The 18,306-nt window shown below is 45.4% G+C and overlaps 1 pseudogene; it reads left to right on the top strand.

Annotated features, from left to right (window-relative positions):
- Positions 1 to 3,208: 3,208 nt before the first annotated feature.
- The window catches only part of LOC126474638 (calcineurin B homologous protein 1-like), a 45,646-nt pseudogene continuing 30,548 nt past the window's right edge, over positions 3,209 to 18,306 (top strand).

Here is an 18,306-nt window from a genome sequence, read left to right as displayed (position 1 = left end):
CCCATCAATAATTGACTACGATAATGAGAGGGCAATCATTTCATTAGTGTTATTGCAGCATGCAAGTTAATTTAGATTCTGATAAATGTGGTAATCCATACTGAAGGCTATCAACAACAGAGTAAAAGGGAAAAATCAATTCAGCAGACACATGGACCAAGCAGTCAAATGGCTTTCTTGTTAAAGTGATTGCTGTTAGGGCATAAACTCATAGTCGCCTGTCGCCTTTCACATAATACCACAACTCCAGTGTAGTCTTGTAACCGGCTTGCCTTACGACAAAGTATTGATTTCAGCAAGTCCAACACGCAATACAAAATATTCGTTTTGAACGCCCACACGAAGTATAATGACAAGAAGCCGTAACTGGATGCTCACCTTCTGGAAGAAGTGAGTTACAATCAACTACGCTTTATCTACCGTTGCATATGACACATAGACTCAAGTGGAACACAAGAGCACCAGGACAACAAAATATCTTTGGTCGTTGTGCATGCAGTGTGCTGAAGCCGTTCCTGGCCTTCCTGCAGTGCCTGTGCGCGACCTGAGAAAATAGCAGCCACTTCAAAAGGGTCCACACGCCAGCGCCGCCATTGCTGACTATGCCCGTCTGCTGTCGACGCGCAGGACTATTTGGCGAGGGTCTTGGACTCTGCTTCTCTAAGAACTTATTTCCTTGGCGCCTCTCCAGCAACATCTTGACCGTCTGTCTGTGAGCACGCCTAGCCTCCAGCACAGGCCGCCGCCACAGCTCCCCGAGCTCAGCGCTGACTGTCGACGCTGCGCCACCGCCAGCCGCAACCACAGACTCGGCACTTGCCTCCGCGAGATGTGTACGTTCTACTTCAGTCCAGCTGACTGGTCGCCGACCTCCGACTGCCGTTCGCGCCCATTGTCAGCATGGACACAGCGGTGCTCCCCAAGGTTACAAGTCTCACAGCGGGTGAACTCTGATGGCACCATTACTACATAGCCGAGAAGAAGGTCACCGGGAGCATAGCAGCGCCTTTTGACACGATACAGTCCTTCCCTGAAACATTTTCCACCTCCTTCGCTAGCAGAATGGAGGGAATTTCAACTGCTTTACAAAAATTCATAACTGATCAGCAGAAACCACAAAGCTGAATTGAGGAGAGAGAAGACTTCTTTTTACTCTTTAGGAGCAGATGGACTGAAATCAGCGTAGAAACTGGAGTAACAACCCTCGCACACATGGCAGATACCCGTGAGCCTGGTCTTTGTCCTATTCAGCTTACCACTGTTCCTAGAATACATCTCGTCTCCGTTTTTGCCTCTTCAGTGCATAACCAATGCGATCATTGCAAGGGAGTCGTACTGATTTAAACAAGGTAGTGAACGATGATATGACGCAAGATACTAAAGACCTGTTGTCGTCAGGGACAGCTATAGGATTGCAGACACAGCTTGCTACTACTCTTCACAATAGTGGCAGTGTTTAGTAATAAAGATATCTCAGTTGATTCCCCATCTCATATGGTGAAATGTCTTTGTTGTATTCTATGGTTGATTAAACTGTGACACTTGAGAGGGGAGACGTCTCCCGCTACGGACTTACCCATCCTACTTGCCGAAGCACCGTTAGTATACTGATAGATTAACTGTACAATTTCTATGTGCCACAGTTTAAAAGCATCACATTGGTAGCCATTCTGGACGTGTGGATGTCGCATTGTCCTGCTGGAATTGTCCGAGTCCGTGGGAATGCACAATGGACATGAATGGATGCCTACCTGCGTATCACTTGTCTGAGTCGTATTTTGACGTATCAGGGGCTCCACATCACTCCAACTACACATGCCCCACACCATTACAGAGCCAGCCCCCCCTGCTGACATGCAGGGTCCATGGATTCAAGAGGTTGTCTCCAAACCCGCACACGTCCATCCGTTCGATACAATTTGAAACGAGACTCTTCCGATCAGTCAACATGTTTCCAGTCATCAACAAACCAATGTCGTTATTGATGGGCCCAGGCAAGGCATAAAGTTTTGTGTCGTGCAATCATCAAGTGTACAGGAGTGGGCCTTCGGTTCCGAAAGCCCATATCGATGATGTTTTGTTGAATGGTTCAAACGCTGACACTTGTTGATGGTCCAGCATTGAAATCTGCAGCAATATGCGGAAGGGTTGCACTTCTGTCACGCTGAACGATTCTGTTCAGTCGTCGCTGGTCCCGTTCTTGCAGGATCTTTATTCGACCGCAGCGATGTCGCAGATCTGATGTTTCACCGAATTCCTGATATTAGCGGTACACTCTTGAAATGGTCGTACGGGAAAATCGCTACTCCATCACTACCTCGGAGATGCTGTGTCCCATGGCATGTGCTTCGACTATAACACAACGTTCAGACTCACTTAAATCTTAATAACCTGACATTGCAGCAGCAGTAACCCAACAAACAACTGCACCAGACACTTGTCTTATGTAGGCGTTGCCGACAGCAGCGCAGTCTTCTGCCTGTTTACATACCTCTGCATTTGAATACGCATGCTTTTACCAGTTTCTTGGGTGATTCAGTGTAGATCCCCGACCACAATTTCTAATCGGACCAACCTCTTCGCTACGGTCGCAGGTTCGAATCCTGCCTCGGGCATGGATGTTTGTGATGTCCTTAGGTTAGTTAGGTTTAACTAGTTCTAAGTTCTAGGGGACTAATGACCTCAGCAGTTGAGTCCCATAGTGCTCAGCGCCATTTGAACCATTTTGAACCAACCAACCTCTTCTCCAACACCTTTAATTTGAATACCCTCTCATCCTCAACAGCTCCTAACAGATCACTTTACCTATTCTTATAACGAGCAACGCTGGGTAGTAATCTATGCACGTGGCTTGCCGTAGGTAATTCACAGTGCAAGAACTGATCAACAGGGTCCAAATGCAAGAGGTTCAAACCAACAACACCAACAGTATTACTCACGTACTTGTAATACACTTCAGTCATTTAAACCGACTCACCCAACACCTACCACACGACCTGGGACAACTATGTCACTAGGAATGCCAGAACACACAAGCACAGCTACTTCGTAAGCAGGTTCTTTTTTTCGGAGCCAACTTACATCTAATACATCATTCCCACCTGTCACTGAAGCATCACACATGAAAGTAAGAAAAAAATCTATAGTTTATAACTTAAATAGTAAGAGTCTCACTGTGCTCACTGCAATCTGCTGAAGCCTTCTTGCGATGTCGAATGTGCGAAAGGAAAAAATAGCATCTGGTCCAACAGGTTATTGCCCACACGCCATCGCCACAATTGCTGGCCACGTCACTCTGATGTTGAGGCACACGCCTGCTTGGTGAGGGTCTTGGACCTGGCTTCCCACAGAACTGTTTTCTTTGGTATCTCCTCTGCGACTCCCCTTCACTGACCACTCATCACTGAACACAGGCTTAGTCTCCAGCCTACGCTGCAGTCAGAGACCACACTGCCTCGCACTGAATGTCGTCGGCGCGCAGCCGGCCCCCACCACACACTCGACACTTGCTTCCAGAAGACGTGTCCGTTCTACCTGTGGGCAGCTGACTGAACATCCGCCGTCCTCCGCGCCTAAATTGGGATGACCGGAGGCAGGTTTGAACTGTAGTCCTCCTGAGTGCGAGTCCTCTGTGCTAACCACTGAGCCATCTTGACGGTATAGTTACCAGGTTGGATCATTGAAAGAGACGGGGGAGGTCCAAATGAGTGTGGCACATTTCGTTAGGGGATTGTTTAGTGTAGATTTATGGAACAAGTACTAATATAATCTAATCTAATCTAATTGAGAAAGTTTTACAAACATCTTCAACAAATTCCAATGGTAGACACTACGACCGAAGCGTAATGCAACGCGAGACGTTTATTATTGAAATTCCAAGAGAGTACTTTTCGGGAAGACCCAGACAATATGTTACTCCCTCTACATACTTCTCACTGTGACCACAAGGAGAAAGTTTGAGAATTTAGATCTAATACGGAGATTTACGGACAAGGGGCAGATAGTAGACCCAACAATCAGGTAGCCTGCGGAGTGTAGTCGTAGATGCACATGTACGAGAACGTTTTTAATTATGAACAGTTTAGCTTAGACAGACAGTTCAGGACGAATTAAGGACCTCCAAAAATAAGAAAGTAAAATTTTTCTCTTGTTGCAATAATATGAGTGATGTATTTTGCAGTGTATTTCCCCCTACTCCCCCTACAGTCATATTTTTTATCACTGTCAATACTTTCCTGGCTCCTCTGCAGTTCTCTGGAAGCGAATCCAGTACTTACTGTATTCTGTAGCTTACCATTCTGGTAGCGCATTTATCTTGTTTCGAAAGCATGTGCCGCCTTCCATTTACATTTATGGGACTTCTGGATAAATTTCCAGCTTCTTCCACTAAATGTGCGGAAGCCAAGGGGAGACCTTAGTTAAAAACTTAATGACGATTAATATGACGACAGTTCCTCGTCTGGGAAACATTTCTGTTCACCGTTTACTGAGTACATGCTTTTGTTGTATTTCAACATACCAGGAAAACCGCTTTCGTTTTTTGTAACTGTCAGACATTAGATCCAAATCAGTGTGGAGTAAACTGTTCATTCAGTACTGGCACCATCACCTGCTATAAACGATGTAAGGTTTAATGTAAAGGATTGTTAGACCCTGTTTGGTGGAGGGAAAATAAATGAATTGCAGCTGTAGCTGCGGTATTAGAGGGTAATAGAAAATGTATTGTAAAAAATGTTTTTAAAGTTGCGTCATCTACAGGAAAACCTAATTATTACTGTTATTTGTGTCTGCCTTGATGTGTCAAAGACGGTTCATTACTAGCATGGACCTGTTGATGGATCTGTAACTAAATCAAACAGAATGTAGTTGTAGACAAGTGGATGGAGGATCTTCTGAGTGTATCCATTTACCATATACGTAAGGGGTCCGACGGCCAAGGTAATGAAATCGCCGCAAGCGCTGCTGAAGCAAACTATTTTGATACGGCCCGAAGACTCATTCCACAAGTTCCACAGGCACCAAGAATACATGGTGTACCAAAGCTCGACGAAGAATCCTTTCTTTTACGGTCGATAGTGAGTAGTATTAATTCATCGACCTACAAGCTAGCAAAAGAATTGGCTCCGAAGCTTAGGCATCTAGTGAGCCACACAGATTCATACGTCAGGGACTCCACCCACTTTGTAGCACTTTTCAAAGAAAAGCGTGTCTCTGGTGTGGATCTGATCGCCAGCTTCAACATGAAGTCTTTATTCACGAATGTACCCGTGGCGGACACCATGAACATCTTAGAGGAACGCATGGCACCTGATATCTGCGAGCTAGTGCGCTACTGTTTGACGACCACCTGTTTCAGGTGGAAAGGGGATTCCTATGAGTAGGCGGACGGTATAGCTATGGGTTCCCCTCTACCGCCTGTCGAAGCAGACATTTTTATGCAAGCGTTCGGAGAAGCAGCACTTCAGTCCGCACGATTACGTCCAGAATGCTGGCTGCGATACGTTGACGACACCTTTGTCATTTGGCCACTCGGAGAAGAAGAGCCTCATAACTTCCACCAACATCTCAATCAGCAGCACGGCAAAATTCACTTCGCCTTGGAGATAGAAAAGAACGGTGTATTGCCTTTTCTCGACGTGGAAGTTTACCGTAAGCCTGCTGGGAAGCAGAGTTTATAGAAAGCCCACCAACACGGAAAGATACCTGCATGCATCCACCCACCACCATCCTAAGCAAAAGAAATCGGCCCTGCAGACGTTAACTAAGAGAGCCTACAGGATAGGTGATGAACACAATCTCAAAGTTAAACTACAGACTCTCAGGTCCGTTTCTGGAGCTAATGGCTACGACATGAGGATGATACTTAAAACTATGCTGTCAAAGGAGGAGGGCAGTAGGGAAATGTAGAACGAAGCACAGAACACCGTCCTACTGGCATACATACAAATGGTCACTGAACGTCTGAGCGGAATTCTCCGCCGGGCAGGTATTAAGCCAAGCCGGCCGCTGGTGGCCGAGCGGCTCTAGGCGCTTCAGACTGGAACCGCGCCACCGCTACGGTCGCAGGTTCGAATCCTGCCTCGGGCAGGATGTGTGTGATGTCCTTAGGTTAGTTAGGTTTAAGTAGTTCTAAGTTCTAGGGGACTGATGACCTGAGATGTTCAGTCCCATAGGGCTCAGAGCCATTTGAACCATTTTTATTAAGCCAATTTTTCATAGCAACAACAAAATAAAAGACATTCTGGGCTCGACGAAAGATACAATTGACAAGTTTCATGCCGCCGGAGTTTCTGAAATCGGGTGCGAATGTGAACTGGCGTATGTAGGCTATACTGGGGGTCCAATAAGGACAAGGTTGTTTGAGCACGAGAGATATATCCGTCTCGGACAATACAACAAATCAGAGGTGGCAGAACATCAGGAACAGTGCAGGATGAAGATTGAATTTCGGGAGGCCCGCGTACTGGCGAAAGAGCCGTTTAGCTTGAGGAGGAAGATCAGAGAGGCTATAGAAATAGCCAAGCGACCCGACAACATGAATAGAGAAGACGGGTACGGACTCCCAGCGTCTTGGTTGCCAGCAGTGACAGCTTTGCGGAAGGACGGCTCTCGCAAAGCAACAGGCGCGCAGTAGGCTACAGCGGAGGGCGGAACTCAGAGTTGTGACGCGCCCTAGCCCATACTAGGCAGTTAGTAAACAACGCCACGCTGCAGTCGCCGCTCAATCTCCTATTCGCCGATTTCCACCAATGGCAAGCAACAAAGGAAACTCCAATGGAAAGCGCCTATTTCCGGCAATGACAACAGAAATGAACTACTGTCATGTTGAAGAAAGTCTGCCATTATCACACATGCCTTACACTGTCGGCTGGACAGCGATCAATTAATTCAGTGTAAAGAAAGTTTCTGATATAATTTTTTTCATTGGCTTGATCGCTTGTCTGTGCAAGTGGATTACCGATGACCGCCGGCCGCTGTGGCCGAGCGGTTCTATGCGCTTCAGTCAGGAACTGCGATGCAGCTACGGTCGCAGGTTCGAATTCTGCCTAGGGCATGGATGTGTGTGATGTCCTTATGTTGGTTATGTTTAAGTAGTTCTAAGTCTAGGGGATTGATGACCTCAGATGTTAAGGCCCATATCGCTTGCAGCCATTTGAATTTGATTTGACTGAAGACCTAGTAGTCTGGCCCCTTTATTTGTCCAACCAACCAACCAACCAAGTTGCCATCTTCAGATGCACATAGTGCAGGTTATGAAATCATGCTGCACTCTGTGGATCTGAAGATGGTAGCTTAGCCCTGTCGAAACCAATCAAGTTTACTAGTATTCTCCTGAATGGACGTGCGGAAATCACTGATAAATAAAGTAGGACATCCGAACAGTGAAACACCAAAAACAAGGATGGCTGAAGGCCTGGCTTAGAAATCAGAAGCAATTAAAAATAGGAGATAAATTTAAAAAACAACATCCAATTGAAAACAATTAGCAGCTGAAGACCAACACTACACGTCTGAAGTACAACTATAACTAAATCGCAATAATAAACAATTTTTCCAACCAAGAAATTTCTTTTTAAACTTACAACAGGACGGCCAAAAGCCTAATTAAAGAAATATTAACTGTTTGCACGGCTGAAGGCCACAAACAAATATGAAACAACGGCTGAAGGCCTGAACAACAAGTCAGACAAACAATTTAAAATAAACCCCTTCCTTCTTATTAAAATTTTTCCTTTAAAGAATACACACACCTAAAGGCCTTATTAAAAGGGGTTCACGTAAATCCTCTGTTGAAGGCGACACATAACACAACGAACAACTAACAGCTTAGGGCCTGGATTACAAACTTTTTTTTTTTAGATAGTACCAGTTTTAAGGGACAAAAAATTTCTTTTTTAAGAAAAATAAAATCAATGTTCAAAATTTTAATTTAACGTTGCTGAAGGGCTTTATGTAAAATTTAAAAAGAACAGAATTAATAATGGCCAAACACCTCGCACAATACTTCAAACTAAAATGAAAATCACAGTCTAAAACTAACATAACAAGTGGTGCTCAGGAGTGTTCCAAGGGTCGGCCTGAGAAGGTAGCTCAAACGTAAGGTGAGGTGAGACAGGCAGCCAAGAGTTGAAGTTAACAAACAAACTAGGGGTGGCCCAAGGACCGACCAACAATTTAACCAATTCCCTTCCGTCCGATCAATGGCACAACGATGGAAAATACTGGCCGAGGACAAGGGTACGAACAGCACAACGTCTTCAGAAATTGGCGTCTAAAAACAGCCAATGGAACAATGACCACTCTAAGCAAAATATGAACCAAACAACTTAAAAGGCTGTCGGACTACATACCATGCCAGGCAGCATCGACACGACGAGGAGAGGCACACTGCCAGAAAACTACGCTAACGACCAGGGAAGGTAACTGGGGCGTTAATGGCCACAGAGCAGAAAATATCACTGGTGCACATAACTGGCAAGTATCAGTAAATTTAATAATTAATCACAATATGGGAAGACGGCTGCAAGATTTCGCTGAATCCAACACATCATACGTTGCTGCTAGCCCAAACTGCCCAGGGAGCAACAACCTGCAAATGAACGAAGAGATGTCACAATAGTTGAGGTTACATAACAGGTTAACTGATCACTCAACTTCAGCGTCCAATTTCAGTGGGCAAAGAACTTTGCCGCTCACGATGCTAGCGCCTCACGATCCGACAGTGCGTGCACGCCGTCAGCAGTCCCGGCCTGGCCTCAAAAAAATGGTTCATATGGCTCTGAGCACTATGGGACTCAACATCTGAGGTCATCAGTCCCCTAGAACTTAGAACTACTTAAACCTAACTAACCTAAGGACATCACACACATCCATGCCCGAGGCAGGATTCGAACCTGCGACCGTAGCAGTCACGCGGTTCCGGACTGCAGTGCCTAGAACCGCACGGCCACCGCGGCCGGCGCCTGGCCTCACACTCCAGAGAATTCCTCACTGCTCTGTCCCAACTGACTGACTCAATCCAGCACGCAAACAGCATTAAAATAACTGCTCAGTCAAAACGATACAAGCTACACATGGTTCCGCAAAAACACTTCCACAAACAACTCTAACAATACTAAAACCAGTCGCTGTGGAACAACTAGGAGGAATCACAAGTCGACATACACAGAGAACCCGGAAGTGGTCGGCGACATAACACACGTCGTCCGATGAGACGACCAACCAAGGTCGTTCCCAGTGCATTCAGCCGGCACGGTAGCTCTTTCGTGTTCGGTCAGAGAGCCGGTTGGCCTCTGTAATAAAAAAAAACTGAGTGGAACGGCCAACCACCGAACTTGAACAGGATGTTTTGCAACGTCCGCAACGACCAAACACAACGATCAATAACGAACAAAATGCAAAAAAAAAAAAAAAGTGCATGAGTGCCGGCAACGGTTGGGCGAGTCATGGTTGTCAGGACCTCACTGCTGCTCCGTCGCCCACTCAACTCCTGAGACATGACGACTCAGAAATAGTAGCGGTCGCTCCAGAGATAGTACGACAGTGCTCTTGTCGATAAGCGCTGCTGCTGCCACTCATGCGCAGGCAAGCCAGCAGCTTAGTGACGCCCAGTAAATCGAATAAGGAACCTCAGAGAGAAGAGGTGAAGCAATAAACGGCACGAACACGAGACGCGCACGGCTCACTGTGACCCACTGTTGTTCCATCAGATTTTGCTTAACTATTACCAGCCAAGAAATGAAGTCGTAACCGATGTCTCCCCATACATGACACCAGGAGCAAAACTGCTGTGTTTCTCCAAAACTTTGGAAGAATGCCGCCACATTCGCCGACAGTACTCGTCCAGGGAAGTGCAGAACCACGATTCACTACTAAACAAAGTATAACGCTTTTCAGCAGCCTATGCTTACGAATCACAGCACTATCCCAGACAGTCTGACATAGGGTCACTGACCAATTTGAATGCCCTGGAAATGTGGATGTTGAACAATTCGACTAGTGGTCGCCAGGTTCTGAAAAAATCTCTTACACCTGTATGCTGCATCCCTGACACTGACCAGTCAACGTTCTCCAGTCGGATTTCTCTGATCACCGCCTATGTTCAGTGTCAACGTGCAATAACGTCTCACATACGGCAGGTGGCAACAGTTGCAATGGTAGGTGTATAGGGAATTTCGGGGTGTGCTGAAAACAACCAAATCATTGTCTTATATGCTGAAACGGAGCGATTTGTCCGACGTCCAAAAGGGGGCCATCATTGGCTTTCAGGCCAAGGGTAGAAGCATTTCTGAAACGGCTAAGTCTGTAAACTGTTTGGTGCTACTGTCGTTAAAGTATACCGTGAATGGCAAAATGGCACTATCCAAAGCAGGCGATGATGTACTGGATTCATGAAAGGGGTGAATGATGGCTGTGGAGATTTCTACGGGTGAATATACGCGCAACTGTTGAACTACTGACCGCTGATAAACCTAGGGGCTACAACTGTTCAGAGGACACTGCTGCGTATTGGCCTCTGCAGGAGGTGCCTGGCTCATGCATCCATACTGACTGTTGTTCATCTGCAACGAAAGGTTGGAATTTACACGCCAGTACCGAATCTGGACGTCTACTGAGTGGTGGCAGGTGGCCTTTTCAGAAGTCCCATCAGACAGATGGCGTTGTCTTATACAGAGTCCACCGAGAGGAGAGGCCATTATGGTCTGAGGAGTCTTTCCGTGGGATTCCTGAGGAGATGTCGTCATTCTGGAAGGCACTGATCCCTAGGGGTCATGTTTACCTCTACATTCAGGCTGTTTCTTTCCTTAGCACGATGGCATCCACCAGCAGGACAATGTAACTTGTCACACAGCTGGCAGTGTACATACCGACGGAGATGGCGCAATGTATAGCACGCTGGACTCGCATTCGGGAGGGCGACTGTTCTACGGCTGACCATCGTGATTTAGATTTTCCGTGACTTCCCCAAATCGCTTCAGGCAAAGGCCGCGTGGTTCCTCTGAAACGGCAAGACCGACTTTCTTCTCCATTACTCCCTAATCCCGTGGGACCGATGGCCTCGCTGTTTGGTCCCCTCTCCCAAATCAGCCAACCAACCAACAATGTACGTGCATTGTTCGATAAACACCAGGAAGGGTTTAGCGTACTCCCTTGGCTACCAGACTCTCGGACTGAAACCCAAACCAGAATCTGTGGGGTCACCTCGATTGAGCTGTTCGCGCAATGAATCCTAGCGCAGCTGACCACGGCACTGGAGTCCCTATCGCTCCACATTCCTTCCAGAACCTCACTGGGTCTTACCCTGCACGTCTGCCCTGCAAAATGTGGTTACTCAGGCTTTTGAAGGTAGTCACATTAATGTGACTGGACAGTGTATGCCCCACCAGGCTTCGTAACATCCCTAAGAACAAACAACACAAATGCACAACGGTGGCTATTCTATTTGTCACAGAAAATTTCAGTTCATTCACAGAATCTACCGATGGAATGTAGGTGTACAAAGTTACGTTGACGTAAGACATTGCGCATCACCTATTTTTGTCAGGCAGTGTAGGTTTCCACCTTTACCGTTCAATCTCAGTATCCTAGAAGCAATAACAAACACGAAAGAAAGTTTGGGGTGAGGCATTAAAATTCAGGGTGAAACAATATCAATGACAGATGGGAGTGGGCTTACCCAATCCTTAGAACATCAAACAAAATGCGTCTATACCAAGTATAACGTCACATATGTACACCCTCAACATCGATGTTCAATTGAGAGTGTACGCATGTGAGATTGTACTTGTATAAACGCATTTTGTTTGATGTTCTGAGGGTCAGATAAATGCGAAACACATTAAATATTCAGATATTTAGCAACAAGGGATATGTCGTCTTTAAGCCACCCATTACAGTGGTGTATATTGTGTCCACGTTGCTTCGTCCGTCACAGGCAGTAGAATTCCTTCATTTTGTCTCCTTATGCTCCCAAATTTTGATGTTGAATCCAACCACAGGACCACTGTTGTCGTCAATTATCTGCCGAAGTTTGGCTTTTGAACCTTTCATTGTTTTAGGCGAAGATTTATGTTCCAACACAGTGCTCTGCCGATCTCTCTGTGGTTCGTAGTGATGAATTACGTCTCATCTACGATTAATTTGAGAATTTACAGTGCGTCTGTGCATTAAACAAATACACATTTCAGTCACATTTATGTGACCTCCTGTCAAAAGTCTGAAAAACCGCATTTTGCAACACGGAGTGCTGCAAGGCATGCAGGAAGAGCGTCAACGAGGACCCAGGAGGTGGCGACATGGATGTGGGGCCATGCCGACTTCTGTATCGTGACCAGCTGCGCTAGGATTCTCGGTTGAGGATCCATGGTGCGAAGAGCCCCTTAGAGGCCTTTTAATCTGCGTTTAAATACCGGGAGTGTGGTGGCCATGGGAATACGGTAAATTCGTCCTGGTGCTCTTCAAATAGCGAACATACACTGAGGGCTGTGTGACACGTTGCATTGTTCGGCATGTCTCGAAGAACAGCACCACGCGTTCATACAGTTGCTGCCTCGACGGGCCACAAAATTGCCACTATCAGTGCGGATGCGCAACTACGTTCGACCTCCTGTGGGAACATTAAAGTACCGACTATGGAGAGCACATCGATGCAGGCTGTTGGTAGGTGGTGCTCGGTGGAAGTGTGGGTCGGATGGGAGGCGTGCCGAGATAGTCCGCGCAATTGTGACAATCACTGTGTCTGGATGGCGCAGTAGTTAACGCAACTATCCAGTAAGGAGGAGGCCCGGGTTCCAGACCCGGTCTGGCACGCATTTTCATTCATCTCCGCTGATTCCGCATAAAGTCCTGATGCAGCTAACGTCAATGATACCTTCACTTTCCTTTCCTATCTCTCCCCACCACCTTCAGTTTCCATAATACATATAACAGCCATGAATTCCGCGTGGTGCCTGTTGTTTCATACGTATGCGAAAGAACATCATGAAAGCATTCATGAAAGAAGTACTTCAATTGATAGACGAAGGAAGGAAATACAAATACGTCCAGGGAATATTACGAATACAGAAATACAAGTCACTTAAGAATGAAATAAATAGGAAGTGCAGGTAAGCTAAATCGAAGTGGCTGCATCAAAAATGTGAAGAAATCAATAGGAAATGGTTGTCGGGTAGGGGGAATAACTCAACAGACAGAAAAGTCAAAACAGCCTATTATGAAGTTAGAAGCAAGTTTAGTAACATTAAGAGCCAATGGGAATTCAACTATTAAATTCCAAGGAGAGACTGGATCTATGGAAGGAGTACATTGGACGCCTCTATGAGGGAGACGATTTACACTATGTGATAAAAAGTATCCGGACACCCCCAAAACCACGCGTTTTTCAAATTAGGTGCATTCTGTTGCCGCCTACCGCCAGGTTCTCCATATCAGCGACCTTAGTAGTCATTAGACATCGTGAGAGAGCAGAATGGGGCGCTCCTCGGAACTCACGGACTTCGAATGTGGTCAGGTAATTGGGAGTCACTTAGGTCAAACATCTGTACGCGAGATTTCCACACTCCTAAACATACCTAGATCCACTGTTTCCGAAGCGATAGTGAAGCAGAAACGTCAGGGCACACATACAGCACAAAACCATACAGGCCGACCTCGTCTGTTGACTGATAGAGACCGCTGACAGTTGAAGAAGGTCAAAATGTGTAAAAGGTAGACATCTATCCAGAACATCACACAAGAATTCCAAACTGCATCAGTATCCACTGAAGGTACTATGACAGTTAGGCGGGAAGTGAGAAAACTTGGTTTTCATGGTGCAGCGGCCGCTCATAAGCCACACATCACGCCGGTAAATGCCAAACGACACCTCGCTTGGTGCAAAGAGCATAAAGATTGGACGATTGAACAGTGGATAACGTTGTATGGAATGACGAAACACGGTGCACAATGTGGCAATCCGACGGCAGGGTGTGTTTATGACAAATGCCCAGTGAACGTCATCTGCCAGCGTGTGTTGTGCCAACAGTAAAATTCGGAGGCGGTGGTGTCATGCTGTGGTCGTGTTTTTCATGGAGGGTGCTTGCACGTCTTGTTGTTTTGGGTGGCACTATCACAGCACAGCTCTACATTGATGTTTGAGGCACCTTCTTGCCTCCCACTGTCGAAGAGCAGTTCGGGGATGGCGATTGCATCCTTCAACACCATCGAGCACCTGTTCATAATGCACGGCCTGTGGCGGAGTGGTTACACGACAATAACATCCCTGTAATGGACAAGACTGCACAGAATCTTGACCTGAATCCTATAGAAAACCTTTAGGATGTTTTGAAAAGCCGACTTCATACCAGGCCTGACGGACCGACATCGATACCTCTCCTCAGCGCAGCACTCCGTGAAGAATGGGCTGCCATTGCCCAAGAAACCTTCCAGCACCTGATTGAGCGTATGCCTGGGAGAGTGAAAGCTGTCATCAAGGCTAAGAGTGGGCCAACACCATACTGAACTTCAACGTTATTGATGGAGGGAACTACGAACTTGTAGGTCATTTTCAGCCAGGTGTCCGGATACTTTTGATCACATAGTGTATCTGATGGGATAGAAGAGGAAACTGGAGTTGAAAGGAAAGAAATAAGAGCTCCAGTATTGCGATGAGAAATTAAAAGAGCTCTGAATGAAATCAAACAGGGCATAAAGGCTAGATAACATTCCATCAGAAATCCTAAAACATTGTGAGAAATGGCAACCAAACTTCTATTCGTGTTGATGTTTAGAATGTAGGAAACTGGCAATATACTATGAGACTTTCGGATAAGCATCTTTCTTACAGCTCCGAAATAGCAAGAAGAGCCGAAAAGTGCGAGAATTATCGCACAATTACCTTAACAGTCCATGGATTCAATCTGTTGACAAGTATAATATACAGAAAAAGGAAAAGAATGAGGATCTGTTCGATAACTATCATTTTGGCCTTAGGGAAGGTAAAGGCACCAGAGAGGCAGTTCTGACGGTGCAACTGCTAATGGAAGAAAAACTGGAGATAAATCAATATACTTCCATAGGTTTCTCGACATGGAAAAAGGATTCGAAAGAATAAAATGGTGCAAGGTGTTCGAAATACTGAGAAAATAGGGGTAATCTGTACGGAAAGACTGGTAATACAGAATATTACAAGAAGCAAGAGGTAGCAATAAGGATGGAAGACCAAGAACTAAGTGCTCTGATTAAAAAGAGTGTAAGACAGGGATTAAGTGTTTCCCCTCGACTGTTCAATCTAGGCATCGTAGAAGTGATGGCTGAAAAAATGAAATGCTCATCAGTGCGTTTAAAATTCAAGGTGGATGGATATGAGTGACATGATTCTCTGATGACATTGCTATCCACAATGAAAATGAAGAGGTATTACAGGATCTGTTGAATGGAATGAACATTCTAGTGGGTACAGATTATGGATTGAGACGAAAATAATGAGAAATAGCAGAAACGAGAACAGCGAGAAATTTAACATCAGAATTGATGATCATGAAGTAGGTGAAGTTAACGAATTTTTCTACCTGGGGAACAAACTATCCCTTGAAGGATGGAGCCAGGAGGACGTAAAAATGAGACCAGCTCTGGAAAAAAGGTATTCCTGGCCAAGAGAAGTCTACTAATATGGAAGATAAGCCTTAATATGAAGAAGACATGAGAATGTACGTTTGGCGCACAGCGTCGTATGGTAGTGAAACATGGACTGAGGGAAGAGATCAAAGATGTGAAGATATGTGATGCTACGGAAGAATATTGAAAATTAGCTGGTCTGATAAAGTATGAAATGATGAGGGTCTCCGCAGAATCAGTGAGGAAAGGGATATATTGAAAACATTGACAAGAAGAAGGGACACGTTGGTAGGACATCTTTTAAGACATCAAGGAGTAACTTCCATGGTATCAGAGGGAGCCCTCGAGGGTAAAACTGTAGAGGAAGACTGAGACTCAAATACATTTTGCACATAAGTGAGGACCTAGGCTGCAATTACTACTCTGAGGTGAAATTGTTGGCGCAGGAGAGGTGCTTCTTGGTAGGCCACGACAAACAAATCACAAGACTGATGACTCAAAGAAGGTACATATATTATACGTGGACAACTTGTACGTAAACTTTTATCATACATAAATGTTTTTTTTTTTTTTTTTTTTTTTTTTTTATGCAGCCTCGTTCATGAGGCCTCAAAAGCAACCGGTTGGAGAAGTAGATGGTAAATTCAGCCAAGAGTGTCATTTGGTGCCAGAGGCCTGCATCTGCCTTTTATCTTCGTTCAAATTGTTTGGTGTACATAGTTCTATGAAAATCCAGCAGATGTACAGGTAGTAGATCTGGACACAGGGAGCAACTGCATTCGACTTAACTTAAGCTCGTTCAAGCCTCCTACGCTCTTATTGCTCGGGAAAGGGGGCAAAGCCCTCTTCTCCGATTTTCTCTCTGTAAAAACCCTTGAAGGTTTTAGGCATTGAATTTTTCATCAGAAACTGTAAGTCTATTTTCTCTGTGAAAAAAGAAAGCTGCTACTTCTAGTTTCAGGTTCCATAATCTTCTAAGTCGATTCTGGAGAAAGCACGCGGTTAAAAAATCTGACATTTTCACACTGTGAAATGACTCTACCTGTAAATGCACAATACTTCGTTTACATACCTTGTGTTGAAAAAGTGTGATAGTGTGCAGCTTACATTATGTATCATTGCGAGTTAAATATAGCTAAAAGTACAAGCAAGTTTTTAAAATGGTAGTGACATCGATATGTCTTCATTCACAAGTAAACGCAAGTTATTACATGGCATGAAAGCCGCGACTGCAAACCGATGGAGTTCGCAAGGTTTAGCGCTCTGTCAAGCGTCGCAGGAGAGAAAAACGAATTGCAAGGTTTCAGTCTTGCCTAGTGTCAACCCTCGTGTGATTTTGATCGTCCACATTCAGAAAACAAATATATACAAATTTTTCCCTTGGAGGTGAGCAGTTAAACTGAGAATCCTCTGTTGAGGTTTACAGTTGGCCTCAAATTATATAATTAAAAACAATTAATTCTCGTCCATTTCTTATGATGTTGCAATATTTACCCAACCTTTTCCGTCCTTCTCTTCCTAACGAAGGTCGCAGAAAATTCCTTGACGCTAACTGGCAAGCTATTCGACTCTTGTAACGACATATGAAGCCATAAAATTTCTCTTCTGATTAAGATTTTAGGAGCCTTCAGTGTCCATATACGAGGGTTACCTAGAAAGTAATGCACCGCATGTTTTTCTTCAACAGTTCTTTATTGAACATAATGGGAATGACACACACCAAAGAATGGTGTCTTATCTACACACCCTATTTTTCCACTTCATCTCCATCCCGTTGTATGGCCTTCCTCCATCATGAATCAAGGGCATGTTTGTCCTATGGGTACCGATCCTTTTCCTGGTGACGGAGCCATTGTTTCACTGTGTAAATCATCTCCTCATCGTCCTCAAAATGTCTTCCACGAATGGCTTTCTTTAATGGCCCAAACAAATGAAAGTCCGAGGGGGCTAGGTCAGGGCTGCAGGATGGATGGGGTAACACTGTCCAACCATGTTTTGCGATGTGTTAAGTAGTCTCAGACTCGTGTGGGGCGGTGCATTATCGTGTTGCAGCAAAACATCACCTGGGTTGCTGTGGCGCCGAAGTTGCTGGAAGCGCGTCTTGAGTTTCGTTGATGTATTGACATATGCTTCTGAATTAATGGCACAGACTTTTGACATCACATCAACGAGCATCACACTTTCGCAGTCCCATAACACGGTGATCGTGACCTTTCCAGCGGAAGCAACTGCTGTGCATTTTTGCTTCTGTGGAGACTGGGAATGGCGCCATTCCATCGACTGCCGTTTTGTTTTGGGCTCAAAATGGTGAACCCCGGTTTCATCTCCTGTAACAATCCGGGACAAGAAGGCCTCCCTCTCAACTTCAGAACGTTACAACAAATCAAGACAAATGTTTTTTCTGTGCGATTTGTGATCTACCGTTAGACATCGCGGGACCCATCTTGCACACACTTTTGAATATCCAAGAGTGTGGATGATTGCACCCACACTTCCTTTGCTGATTGGTAGCTGCAGCGCCAACTGCCGAGTCGTAACGCATGTGTTCTCGCGAATGTTAGTATCCGCTCGCTGCAACATCTATGTTTGTGACACCCGTGGATAGTCTCCCCGACCGGTGCAAATAGTGGAGGTGGTGGTGGTGGTTAGTGTTTAACGGCCCGTCGACAACGAGGTCATTAGAGACGGAGCGCAAGCTCCGGTTAGGGAAGG

This window comes from Schistocerca serialis, chromosome 4 (genome assembly GCF_023864345.2).
Source record: "Schistocerca serialis cubense isolate TAMUIC-IGC-003099 chromosome 4, iqSchSeri2.2, whole genome shotgun sequence".
NCBI lineage: Eukaryota > Metazoa > Arthropoda > Insecta > Orthoptera > Acrididae > Schistocerca > Schistocerca serialis.
This window is presented reverse-complemented; position numbering and strand designations above follow the sequence as displayed.